At 34.5% G+C, this 14,916-nt stretch overlaps 1 long non-coding RNA gene across 1 annotated transcript in view; it reads right to left on the bottom strand.

Annotated features, from left to right (window-relative positions):
• Positions 1-4,610: 4,610 nt before the first annotated feature.
• Positions 4,611-14,916, bottom strand: part of LOC145722463 (uncharacterized) — a 31,885-nt gene continuing 21,579 nt past the window's right edge. Inside the window, exon 3 of the long non-coding RNA XR_014146766.1 lies at positions 4,611-5,095. This is a non-coding gene — a long non-coding RNA (uncharacterized LOC145722463). The remainder of the gene's footprint in view (positions 5,096-14,916) is intronic.

The following is a 14,916-nucleotide window of genomic DNA, read 5'->3' as shown; positions in this document are numbered from 1 at the left end:
AGGAGTAGTTGTGTTCTCTCTCCTGGTATCAGCAACTGTTAGGAAAGTCTGCCGAAATGAAGTAATTAACCATCTTATTCTTAAAAATAAGAAATATTTAGTTCTTCAGTGGTTGGGGGATGAGTAATGAGTAGGAGATGAAACTGAAAAAGGAGACAAGAGTCAGTTGCGGAAGGTTTTATGTCAAATTAATTAGCTTAGATTGTACTTCATTGCTGGTGACTGATTTTAAATAGAGCAGTGGCAGTGGAGATGAATATTTTTGACTGACAAATTACTTGACTAACGTTGATAAAATTAAAGAATATATTAATTTTAGTTGATCAACATTCCACGGTAATTTTAAAAACTAGTCAGTGATATAATACATAAACACAAGTGAAGCTATATTTACCCTAAGTTTGCTGTTGTTATATCATGCTGTTATACCTAAATTGTCTTTAAAGAAAGGTAATTCTTCCTTCCTTGGGTTTCTTTTTTTCCGGCTTATTAAGATATAATTGATATATAACACTGTATAAGTTTAATGTGTACAGCATGAAATGACTTGACATGCATATATACTGCAAAATAATTATAGGAAGTTTAGTTAACATCCATCACCTCACAGAGTTGCAGTTTTTTTTTTCTTTGTGATGAAAACTTTTAGGATCTACTCTTCTTAAAGATTTTATTTATTTATTTGACAGAGAGAGACACAGTGAGAGAGGGAACACAAGAAGGGGGAGTGGGAGAGGGAGAAGCAGGCTTCCCGCGGAGCAGGGAGCCCGATGCGGGGTTCGATCCCAGGACCCCGGGATCATGACCTGAGCCGAAGGCAGATGCTTAACGACTGAGCCACCCAGGCGCCTGAGGATCTACTCTTTTACCAACTTTCAAATATACCATACGGCACTGTTAGCTATAATCATCATGTTGTACATTACATCCCAGTATATCTTATAACTGGAAGTTTGTACTCTTTGACCACTTTTACCTAATTTTCCCATCTCCAACATCTGGCAACAACAAATCTGTTACTTTTTTCCATAAGTTTGGTTTCATTTTAGATTCCACATATAATTGAAATCATACAGTATTTGTCTCACTTACTTCACTTAGCATAATGCCCTCAAGATCCACCCATGTTTTCCCAAATGGGAAGATTTCTTTCTTTTTTATGGCTTAATGGTATCCCTATACATTGCTATATATGTTGTGATAGACAGATAGGTAGGTAGGTAGACAGACAGACAGACGAATAGTACATTGTCTTCATCCATTCATCTGTTGATTCACACTTAGGTTGTTTCCATGTCCTGGCTATTACAAATAATGCTGCAAGGAGAGGCGCCTGGGTGGCTCAGCCGTTTAGCGTCTGCCTTCGGCTCAGGTCATGATCCCAGGGTCCTGGGATCGAGCCCCGCATCGGGCTCCTTGCTCAGCAGGAAAGCCTGCTTCTCCCTCTCCCACTCCCCCTGCTTGTGTTCCCTCTCTCGCTGTCTCTCTCTCTCTCTGCCAAAAAAATTAAAAATAAATAAATAAATAAATAAATAAACAAATAATGCTGCAAGGAACATGGGGGTGCAGATATCTCTTCAATGTAGTGATTTCATTCCCTTTGGATAAATACCAACAAGTGAAATTGCTGGATCATATGGTTTTTCTATTTTTAATTTTTTGAGAAATCTCCATACTGTTTTCCATAGTGACTGCATCAATTTACATTCCCACCAACAGTGTAAAAACCATCCTCACCAGCATGTGTTATCTCGTCTTTCTGGTAGCCACTCTAACAGGTGTGAGGTGCTATCTCATGGTGGTTTTGATCTGCATTCTCCTAATTATTAGTGATGTTGAGCACCTTTTCCTGTACTTGTTGGCCATTTAACTATCTTCTTTAGAACAATGACTATTCAGGTCCTTTGCCCATTTTTTAAATTGCTTTACTGAAGTTTTTTTTTGCAATTGACTTTTATGAGTTCTTTGTATATTTTGGATATTAACCCTTTATCAGATATATAAGATCTACAAATATTTTCTCCCATTCTATAGATGTCTTTTCACTTTGCTGATTATTTCTTTTGCTGTACAGGAACTTTTTAGTTTGTTGTAATCCTTGACTTCAGATTTTGTTGCTTGTGTCTTAGGTGTTATTTCTAAAAAATCATTGCCAAGACCCATGTCATTAAGCTTTTTCCCTGTTTTTTTCTGTGAGTTTCACAGTGTAAGGCTTTACATTTATGCCTTTAATCCATTTGGAGTGAATTTTTATGAGTGATGTAAGATAGGGGTCTAGTTTCATTCTTTACATGTAAATACCCAATCTCCCCAGCACCATTTATTGAAGAGACTGGCTTTTTTTCAATGAATATTTTAGGCTCCCTTTTCAAATATTAGTTGACCATATATCCATGCGTTTATTGAGTTTGTTTTCTAAAATTTTACATGGTAAAAAAACTAGATAAAAGAAAACTCAGATAATAGAAATTGGGACAAATATATGTATGGCTTATAGCTGATGATAATGTTTCTTGTGTGAATTAGAAAATTGCTGCTTTTTTTGGATTATGATGTGGCAAACTAATTTTATACCTATGAACAATGGACAATATGCAATATATTATCAAAAAAAAATGGTATCTCTTGGGGCGCCTGGGTGGCTCAGTCATTAAGTGTCTGCCTTTGGCTCAGGTCATGGTCCCCGAATCCTGGGGTCAAGCCCCGCATCGGACTCCCTTTTCAGCGGGAAGCCTGCTTCTCCCTCTCCCACTCCCCCTGCTTGTGTTCCCTCTCTCGCTGTGTCTCTGTCAAATAAATACATAAAATCTTAAAAAAAAAAAAAAATGAATTGAGGGAGGCATTGACCTCAATTGTCTGTTTTTAGGAGGTAAGGAACATCATTTGCTGATCCCAAAAGGGGATTTCACTATTGCAGAATTATTTCAGAAAGACCTTTGGCAACACTCCTCTTTAGAAACTGCATTTGATTATGTGCTGAAATTATATTTTTCTGTAAATTCATAAAGACCTTACCTTATACTTTTATAATCTACTCTTAAAATATACTGTCTTTCTTTAAAACAGTTAAAGATATTTTAAAAATTGGGTTATAGTCTCAACATTTATTTTTCCAAAGATGCTGAGAAGAGCACATTATAATTTACCATTGCTTTATCTAAAATCAAGGAATTATGGTAATAAAGGTAGCAGGAACTTATAAATCTCCCCAAGTAATCAAAATATTTTAACATTATATTATGTTCAATTTTACAGATTTTGTCTGAATTCCTAAAGAAAGTAATGTTTCTTTTTATTTTTACAAAATCTTCTAACTATATAGATATATCTACCCAAAACATTATAAGTTTGTTTCAGACTATGTTTTACTGTCTTAAGGACCAGATATTTATATAAGCCATGATGATGATTTAGAACTGGAAAGGTAGAAAGGTTAAGATACAGAATTGTAACATTAGTAATTTAAGTTTTTAAAAAATCTATTTATGGTAGCATATAAATTCAAGAAATGCTAATCTCAAGATAATAGCTCTATAGCAAATTTGTTCAATAACCATTTTGGACTGGTTGAGTAGAAAATAAAATTGAAGAAGGTATTTTCTGTGACCTTCAAAGACACATGAATTAATATTAACATAAATTTAGCAGTTAAATTAGGTGCCCACAGAAAAGCCTTGTGGTATCTATTATAAAGTTGTGTTTCCATTAAGTCTGAGGATTTCAGTGGGTCCTTGTTTTACTTAGAAAAAATAAAATAAATTATATATGAGTAATGAAAATATTACAAGATAATTTGTACAGCTATATCATCAAAATGAAATACTTGAAAATGTAATTTCTTCTCTAAAGTCCATACCTGAAGTAAATTACCATAACTTGTGTATGCTTATCTGTGTTATGATATGCATGTAGGAAAAGTATTATCTACTGGATAAATTACCATTACTATGAAAAGATGATGATTTCTATATATTTTCAAGCACAAAAATATCATGTTAAATTTAAATTTACTGCCTTATTTTTTTTTTTAATATTTTATTTATTTATTTGAGAGAGAGAGAATGAGAGACAGAGAGCACGAGAGGTGAGAGGGAGAAGCAGACCCCCTGCTGAGCAGGGAGCCCGATGCGGGACTCGATCCCGGGACTCCAGGATCATGACCTGAGCCGAAGGCAGTCGCTTAACCAACTGAGCCACCCAGGTGCCCTTATTGCCTTTTTTAGCCCCTAAAAATAATGTTTCTGTTTTATTAAATCATGCCAAGGGTAAAAATTTTTTTAAAATCCAGTATTGAAGACTCTGATTTGGGATTTCAATTAAGATAGAAAAGAAGTGATGTTTTTGCCCATTCCCCCAGGCTAAAATACACTGTGAATAAAGGAATGAAGGAAAAACAGAAAACAAAGTTACATATCCTATAAAGCAAGAAAACACACAATTCTAACAGATTATATATGAAGAAGAACTGTTAAGAGATGTAAAATAAAAAACCAGAAACAGGGAGATCATGCAGTGAGGAAGTATGTATGTGGAAATCTGGGCAAAAACAAAAACAGTAAAAGACAGATACAAATTAAAACCCACAAAAATTATACTATGAAACAGCTTAATGATGATTATAGATATTAATGATTTATATTACATATTATATATAAATATGGTATATATAATTATTATGTCATAATCTATAACAGATATAAATTATAAACAATTTGGTGGAGTAGGAAACTCTAAGAATCAGTTCCTCCACTTAAATAACTATTGAGCTAGTAAGAGCTGTCAGTATAAACTATTTCAGAAATTTGTTATCTTGTCAAACACTTGCAGTGTCTAGGGAAGTGCTTATTGAAGAAAGAAACTGGTGTATTTTGAATTTTGGTGTTTCACGTAGCATGGCCTAATTCCTAGCTATGGCAGACCGTACTGGGGAGGGTAGTTTGCATTCTTTCATGTGGTACACTGGTGCCACAGTGAATATAAAGACCTTGTCCTCCAAAAATTTGGGTTGTGTGTTTTGACCAGTCTGAAGGTTCACAGGTATACAGGCTGGACATTGTTTCACCACACTGGGCTGAAATGACTTCTTGGAAGGCATCTATCAAAATAAAAAGGAAGAATAGTTTTTTATTTAGCTTTTATTATTGAATCCAGACATTTAAGGAGATGTCTCTGAGGTCACTGAGTGACCACCAAGTTAATAAAACAGAGATTTGAGTGACCACACAGAACAAGGAATATAGTCATTGCAAAAATAGTTTGGAAAGGTCACTAAACCAAGGTGAGCTGGATGACTGTAGCTCTCAAAAAAACAACAGCAAACACTAGGGACAGAGAAAATCTGATTTCTAACATTACCAAATATAATTTTCAATATGTTCAGTTATCAACAAATATAAAAAATTACAAAGCACACAAAGAAACACAAAAGAAAAAAAGAATGAAGAAAAATGACCAGAGTTGGGACCTATGGGACATCATCAAAGGTACCAACATACACATTATGTGAATTTCAGAAGAAGGTGGGGGAGAGGGGCAAGACATTTGAAACTCTCTGTTGACCATCAAAGCCAAAGAGTGTATCTTGAAAGTAGCAAGAGAGAAGTGATTCAATAAATACAGGATATTTTAGTCAGGTTTATCCAGGGGGAAAAAAAAAAAAAATTGGGATACAGGAGATGATATAGATATGGATATAGATATATGATATCTATCTATCTATCTATCTATATTTTTGAGATCTTTTGGACATTTTTTGCAAGATGGGGGTGGAGGGCGCTGGCACATATGCAGGGCATGCTGGCAGGTTGGAAATTCAGGTAGAAGTTGATATTGCAGTCTTGAGTCACAATTCCAGAATGCAGAGATAAGACAAACAAGTATAGTCAACTGAATTTTTCCAAGGGGACCAAGTTATTCAATGGGAAAGAATAGTCTTAAATAAATAGTGCCAAAACTTGGTAACTACATGCAAAATAATGAAATTAGATCCCTACCTAAATGCATATACAAAGATTAACTCAAAACTGATTAACAGCCTAAATATAAGTTGTAAAACTATAAAACTCTTAGAAGAATACATAGGGGTAAATCTTCATGACCTCTGATTTAGCAGTGGATTCTTGTATTTTACACCAAATTACAAAAAAAAAAAAAAAACTGATAAGTTGGATGGCATAAAAATTTCTAATTTTTGTGCATCAAAGAATATTAAGAAACAGAAAAGATAACATAGGGAATGGGAAAATACTTATAAATTATATATCTGATAAAAGTTTAACATAAAGAAGAAAGGTACAAAAGACTTGAATAGACATTTCTTGAAGAAGATATACAAAAGACCAACAAGTACATGAGAAGATGTTCAACGTCACTGGTCAAAAAGAAAATGCAAATCAAAACTACAATGAGATGCCACTTCACACCCACTGGAATGGCTAAAATACGAATAAAGAAAAATAGCAAATGGTGGTTTGTCTCCTCCCTTCATCCTCTCATTTGATTAATTAGACCAATCATTTTCAATCCTCATTCTGTTCCTATCCAGTTCTTACTCAAACCACAGATTTTCAGGCTCCAGTGACTGTGAACTGCACAGTCACCTGGTTGAAAAATGATGGGTCTAACTTTGGGCTTTATGGTCCTTGTATCTATGACCTCCATATCTGCTCAAGGCAACCTGTAGTCTGTATATAATCCAGCCACCCAACCACAAGAACTGTTAGCTCTCACTAACGTGCCCTCTCAAAAACATTAATCACCCACTGACAAGGTACCCATTTCATTACTGGCTTTTCTGAACAAATATTTCATCATCATGGGAGCCCATTCAATTCCTTCAATCATACAATGGCACAGAAATCTACTTCATATGAGCAGCCACTGTGTTTCCTATGAATACCATCAACAAGTATCTCATGAAAGAATTAGGCTGTTACTCATCAGCAGAAGAGTTAGCAGGTACATGGACACCATTCTCAACATCCTGTGAAGAAATATGCTTTGATTTCACAAGTGCGTGTACTATGGTTCTAGAGTCCAGCAGAGAACCATCTCTTTGTGGCTCTTTCATTTTATAAACATGCTTGAGAGGTGGTAGTCAGGTTGTGGGAGATACTTGTTTGGGGTAAAAACATCAAGCAGTCTAAGGTTGGGAATGGCATGTTTAGGGAGTTCTTAGAAATACCCAGAAAAAGGAAATTTAATTTTGGTGCCATGGGAAGTTGAGTCTAGGTAGGAATTGTGAGGAATTCGAAGATTTTGTTATCAGGCAAAGAGAAGGATGGTTCAGCAATCATATTTTTCTTCAAAATATTCAACAGTAGTATGTGAATTTGATTTATTGTTATTGTATATAAACAACTATGTATTTTAAAAATCAGAATAAATCAAAATTTTAATTATTTTTTAAACTTAAAACTTTTTATAGAGTTGGAGTTGCCTCTAAACTGCATTAAATGTCTACAATCTTTTGATAATTCGGTAAAGGATTATAGACACTAGGAAGGTACATTTAAAATAAGGGAGAGTGTATACTTTTTGGATACTAAACTTAGAGTATAATTGAATGCACTTACATATTACCAACTTAGTTCTGAGGCCTGATTGTTCACAGGGCCTCCAACTTTCCACTCTATTTCAGGCAGTGAATGGAAAAACAGCATGAAAATGCAATGACTCTAAATTCTTTTACTTGGAACCATTTAAATAAGTGAAGGGATATTTACTCTAGCTCTTTCTATTACTGTATAAGGCATGCTTTTGATAGGGCATTGCAACTCACTCAAGTTAACTATAGAAACCATAAAATAAAGCTAACTTAGAAGACAGGAGGAAAAGCACTAAATCCTCTTCAAACTATCCTCCCGAGACAATGTTGAAAAGAGACCTAAGTTTAAACTGTGACACTAACACTTACTCTTTTTTAGAAAAATTTCCTACATCTCTAAATTTTGTCTTTAAACTGGCAGTATGACTCTTGCTGTACTGTATTATTCAGAGTTCTCCAGAGAAACAGAACCAACAGGATAGGTATACATACAGAGAGAAAAATGTATTTTAAGGAATTGGCTAACATGACTGTACAGGCTAACAAGTCCAAAATCTGCCAGGTGGGCTGGCAGGCTAGCAATGCAGGGAAAAGCTGATGTTGTAGTTTGATTCCAAGGGCAATCTGGATGCAGAAGTCTCTCTTTCTTGGGGGATCTCAATCTGTTTTCTGTTAAGGCTTTCAAATGATTGGATGAGGCCCACTCACGTTACGGAGGGTAGTCTGCTTTACTCAAAGTTGGCTGATTTAAATGCTAATCTCATGTAAAAAATACCTTCACAGAAACATCCAGACTGTATGTCTGGATGCCATGGCCCAATCAAGTTGACACATAAAATTAACTGTCACATATACCTAATAATAAAGTAAGGTGGACTAATGAATGAACTGATTTTCTTCTCTGGACCTTTAGTTTGCAGAGCTTAAGGGATATACATAAACTTACAGGTGAACCAGCTAGTGTTGAGAGTGTCTTCAGTTGTATATGCTAAAAATAAGTCAGAGAACAGCACAAGACACCAATGGCAAGCATTTCTGTTGTAAAGCTAAAGAAAAAGGGGAAAAAATAGGAAATCACTGGAAAGAATTTTTCAAAGTATGGGAGGAAATATACCTATATTAGCGAATCAAAGTAAGTCAAAAACTTTTGGTCTTGTTAGAGAAAGTATGTATTATCAGCTTGTATCTATCTTCCTTTTCATAATTCTATGTTATTTACATTTTCATAGCATACTTTCAAGCATTTTTTTATATATATATGAAGGATTGATATCAACTGAATTAAAACTTCAGTGGTTAGATACTTCTCTATTTTAATAACCATATCAGCTTTAAGCAGATGCTACCATCTGTTTTAAAGCCTCTAGGAAAATTTAAACTAAGTTTAAACTATAAACAGAGGATCACTTATTTCTCATTAAAGAGAGGGAGAAGCTGATGATGTAGGTAAAATCATTTAGAACAATTTGCCAATGTTCCTCCAATTAAAATACTGTCAATCAAAATTGGTTATAGAGATTCCACAATGTGAAAAATTTTACTTCATTTTATGCTCCCTCATTTGCAACCTTTTGCCTTTAGACCTGAATGTTCTCAAATCTTTCCTTTCCACATATTTATGTGCTATACAAAAGTGGGGCAGGGGGAGAGCGATAAAGATATGATATCCAATAAAGAGGAAATACAATCTGGAAAAGAAATGAGGGAAATAGCTTACAAAAAGGTAAGAGTATCTTGGAGAAATACCTAGAGATCAACCCATGCAGATAGAAAGACATAGAAATCTAGGAGAAACCAAAAAATAGAATATTTGATATAGACTATTTCATAGATGTTTCCAAATTCTGTCAAAGAACTAGAGATAAATTAGTGGAAAAAATATATGTATATGACCACACAGGGGAATGATTCATCTAAATCATTGTACAAGAAAATGAATGTGGTATTACTTCAGTTGGCAGTAAATAATGTTTAAACTTAAAATAAATAATAAATACCAATACAACCAAAAGCTGTCACTAAATTATATTGTGAAGATAGAAGAAAGTAAAATGTTTTTGTTTTTATTGAAACATGTAGAAGAGAGTAAAATTCAAATTGACTATTGGAGAGATTCAACAGATAATGTATACAATAAAAGTAAAAATCAAGAAATAATTGTGTAAGTTAGTTAAAAGAAGGTAAATAGCAGAAGAGAAAGAGGTAGTGACATTAAAGGACACCTCCATTTCCTAACTCTAGTATCAGAGCTGTGAATTTCCTCTAATAAGCTCTAATATTTAATTTTAGTGGGAGACACCCAGCAGTTCCTGTTTGGAATGACAAATGGTGAGTGCTCTTCACTGAAGTCTTTTATTACCTTCAAATCTATCTAACTTGGCTTTGTTCTTCATGTTTATCCCACAATCTTAATGGCTAAGATTATATAAATTCTCCAGAATTTTGTCTGTATGTTACAGATAGACCGTGGTCTTACAGGTGAGTTACAATTGAAGCTTTTCCAGTAATTTGTCTTTTAATTAGCTTTTTGGTAATTAGAGGAACAGCCTGAGATTATTTCCAGAGGGGCTGCAAATCATTCTTTACAGCAGATGTCCAGAGAAGAGGAAAGGAGGAACTTCAGATTGGAAAATTGTAACCTTCCCTTCTCTATCCTATCTGGTAATTTTATCTGGCTTCTTGTACTGAAAGTCAGTGATCTCCTCATATCAGATTCTAAACTCTATATTTTTCTGCAAATATATATATTAAATATAAAAAACTATTATAAATTTATACATATAAATATTAACTTATTTATATATAACATATAAAATACCCTTGAGTTATTAAGATTGTATAAGTTCATCTTTTTGAAGATATGACATTTCTTTTTAAAATGTTTAATGTTTAAGAATCAATTCTTCCCTGAAATTTATACAGAAGTTTTTTCTACAACAAAAGGTAAGGTACTCAACATTAGTCATCATCAGGGAAATACAAATCAAAACTACAATGAGATATCACCTCACACCTGTCAGAATGGTTGAAATTAACACAGGAAACAGGTGTTGGTGAGGATGTGGAGAAAGGGGAACGCTCGCGCATTGTAGGTGGGAATGCAAACTGGTGCAGCCACTGTGGAAAATAGTATAGAGGTTTCTCAGAAAGTTAAAAGTAGAGCTACCCTATAACCCAGCAGTTGCACTACTAGGTACTTACCCAAAGAATACAAAAATATTGATTTAAAGGGACACATGCACCCCAATGTTTATAGCAGCGTTATCAACAATAGCCAAATTATGGAAAGAACCCAAATGTCCATCGACTGATGAATGGATAAAGAAGTGGTATGTGTGTGTACATATATATGTATACACAATGGAATATCACTCAGCCATAAAAGAATGAAATCTTACCATTTGCAATGACATGGATAGAGCTAGAGAGTACTATGCTAAACGAAATAAGTCAGTCAGTGAAGGACAAATACCGTATGATTTCACTCATAGGTACAATTTAAGAAACAAAACAAATGAACATGGGGGTAAAAAAAAAGAGAGAGAGAGGCAAACCAAGAAACAGACTCCTAACTATAGAGAACAAACTCATGGTTACCAGAGGGGAAGTGGGCAGGGGGATCGATTAAATGGGTGATGGGTATTAAGGAGAGCACTTGTGATAAGCACTGGGTATTATATATAAATGATGAATCACTAAATTCTACACCTGAAACTAATATTACACTGTATGTTAATGAACCGGAATTTAAATAAAAACCTGGAAAGAAAAAAAAATTAAGGTAGTTACTGATTTAAAACAACATTAAGAATGGTAGCCAACCATCAACAGTTGGCAGCATGTCCATTTCACTATGATGAATTTGAGCCATTTCCTTCCTTAGGGTTAATATTATTTTTACACAATTTAAGTTAAGAACCATAGACTATTTTCAACTTGACAAGTATCAGATTTTATTACCTGATACAATGTTTGTCCCCTGGATGGAGACAGAATTTTATCTTATTTATTTTATGGAAAGACTCTTGGCTCATCCTATCTAGAATGCAAAATTTCTTTTTTCTTCAAATTTCAGTGTGCCATAATAAACCACAGCATATTTCAAAATTACATATAGGTCAGCAAGTATAACAAGAGAAAATGGGAATGGGAAGAATGACCAAATGTTTTACCCACCATGTTTCAACAAAATAATTACATTCTCACAAAGGAAGCCTCACATTTTTACTTAATAACCCATCAGAGCACTGAATTTACTCACAATCTTATCAGGCTGACCATGCTAGAATTTTTATAAAATTCTTGGCTAAACAGCAGAAGAGCGTTCTTTCTCCATGCCAGGCACTATATTCAATGATTCATTTATCATTCAAAGATTCAGACATCAACAAGACAAACACAATTTTTATGATTTGTATTAAAAATTATTTTCCCTTTTATTGTTTTACTCAAGATAGTGCTTCCTGGGATTTCTGGTCATTATATTTCTTTCCTTTAATTCTTCCACATATCTGAGTAGTGACGATCCTTCCCATTAACAGTTGCAGACAAACAGGGATTCATTCCTTGTGATATTCCATGGACAAGTCCTCTCTACTTTGGTTGTTAAAAGCGAAACAACCACTGAGATTAATATTTTTAAGAAAAAAAAATAGGTTTATTAGATTGACATAAAACGGTAACACTCCATTAGAATACCATGTGTGTAGGAGATATTAAATAGCGTATTTTCCCATCTAGCTATCTTTTCCTCCTATTCTTGTCTGACACTCATTTGTTCAGTCTGCTTCTGCTTTCCAGTATGTCTGTCTCTGAAAACAGGCTGAGTCAAAAGAAAACTAGTTAATCTAAGCAACCCCTAACATAGCCTTTTTGTAACTCAGTGTTGAAATAAATGTGAATTATGGTGAAATAAATGTGAATCATTTAACTTAAAATGATTATAAACCCGTAGGAAGTATCTTTTTGATTGGCAAGAAAGACATGTTAAGAACTGTCAAGTGTATGTGGAATACATATAGAAAAAATATATAATGATATAATTTATATATAAATATATACTTAACCAGAATAGGCCTGCACAAGCCATGTCTTAAGTAAATGGAGTTTGGACTCCAAAATGGACATCTCAATGACATAGGCATATATGCTGAGAGGAATGAAAGAAGTATAGCCCTATTTTTGCTAAGTGTATATATAAAAACACTCTATGTATTAATCAAGGATTTGCTTCTAGCTGCTTAATATATGCCTAGACCAGTTTGACTGGATAATGGAGATAGCATCATGAAAAACTCTTGGTAGAACTATTCCAGAACTCTTAACATATCCCAATAAGTACCAGTAGGTCTGAAAATACATGTTACTGCTTGCAGTTTAATCACCGTACAGATATCTGGCCTACTACTTTGGACACTCACAGTTTGTATCCACGGACACATTCTTCAGGAATTTCTTCCTTCCATAAAACTGGAAACTCAAACATTCTTGAGCTAACTACCATAAATATTTAACCGAGAATTGTAAGCTCTTATGAAAAAGCACACTATTGGGCTTTTACATTTTTTCAGGTTTATTGAAATATAGTGTAAGTTTAAGGTGTACAATGAGTTGATTTGATGTGTTTTATATTATCAACTGCTTTTTTAAAAATTGGTTTTGGAAAACTTCTGGATTTTAAAAATTTAGGCAGTGTTATATGCATAGAACATGCATAATTCAGTGAAAGTAACACAGCTGAGCCATGAGGTTTTTCTTTTTTGGCTTAAAAGTAAAATTTTCATTGGGAAATGGTCACATAAATATAAGAAATATTGGAGTAAAAACTGCCAAATAAGAACTATAAACTCCATCACCACTAACAAACTTCTGAAAATTGAGCAATATCTGGAAAATCAAATTGTAATTAGATCAAGGTTAGCTTGATACGTGACTACTGCATATTCCTAATTATTCAATATATAAGAATTTATTAATTCCTAAATAACTGATTAATCAAACCTTAATTAATCGATTTATTTTTTTAAGATTTTTATTTATATATTTGAGAGAGAGAGAGAGAGAAATCACGAGCAGGGGGAGGGGCAGAGGGAGAAGGAGAAGCAGGTTCCCTGTTCAGCAGGGAGCCCAACATGGGGCTCCATCCCAGGACTCTGGGATCATGACCTGAGCTGAAGGTAGACGCTTAACTGACTGAGCCATGCAGGCACCCCTAATTAATCAATTTATTGATATCGCATCAATAAATTAAACTTTAAACTTTCTCAACTCTTTTCTTGTTTTAGAGAGGGAGAGAAAGAGGGGGGCAGAGAATCTCAAGCAGGCTCCATGCCCAGCACAGCGCCCCACACAGGGCTCCATCTCACAACCCTAAGATCATGACCTGAGTTGAAATAGAGTTGGTCACTTAACTGACTGAGCCACCCAGGAGCCCTGAAAGGTTCTGAACTCTTGAATTCCCTTTTTTCTTTGCAGTCATGTAATTTAAGAAATTTTAAAATGTGATGTTGAATTTAAGTATCTTGAATTACAAGTGATAACTGACTTCCTACCTGTCATGCAAGATAAGTCCATTCTACGTCACTACTTACATGTGGTAGCACTGTTGGTAAATTCCACATTGTCACATATCATGGGTTAAGAAACTGGTTCACTTAGAGAAGGAGAAAAATCACAGAGCCAGTTCAAAAAGTAAAAGACGCAGATTCCCAACTCTCCCATTGTTTGCATAAAGATAAGTCAGGGTTGAGGTAATTTGTTATATAGTAAGTGTATATACATGATTTAGTAAATGAACTGTCTTCCACATTACTACAATTGTATATTCTACTAACACAAGTATAAAAGTGACTTTATCCATGAAAGGTTCTACTAGATGACCTGGTACCAGCTTCTAGATTCAGGTACCAGCAATTCACAAGAGTTGTCTGGCATCAGCTGTTGCCCACATCCTGGAAGTCTTGGGGGCCACCGGATATTGTAGCCCCCCTACCAGAATGTGGAAGCCACAGGACACAGGGGAAACAGAGGTTACATGCATGCTCTCTGACTATAAGAAGTGAAAGGCAAGTTCCCTTCAACTAATATTGTCCAGACAACCCAGATCAAGCGCACAGAGCTACTTTTGGATAACCTGCTTTCTGAAATCAAGTAACATCACTATTAATGGTGACATATCTAAAATACAACGTTCTGTTATGAAAGCACTCCAGTTACTACTACATGTAACAAACCACCCCAAACTTAGCATCATAAACTGACATTTGATTATTCTTATGAATTCTATGGCCAGGAATTTAGAATAATGTGTTTCTACACTGACTTATCACCATGGCACTAGAATTATCTGGAATTGCCTTTAATCAAATGTC

The sequence above is a fragment of the Leptonychotes weddellii genome, chromosome 7 (genome assembly GCF_054177405.1).
Source record: "Leptonychotes weddellii isolate Sample4059 chromosome 7, ASM5417740v2, whole genome shotgun sequence".
NCBI lineage: Eukaryota > Metazoa > Chordata > Mammalia > Carnivora > Phocidae > Leptonychotes > Leptonychotes weddellii.
Note: the sequence above shows the minus strand (reverse complement) of the source record. Positions and strands in the feature narration are given on the sequence as shown.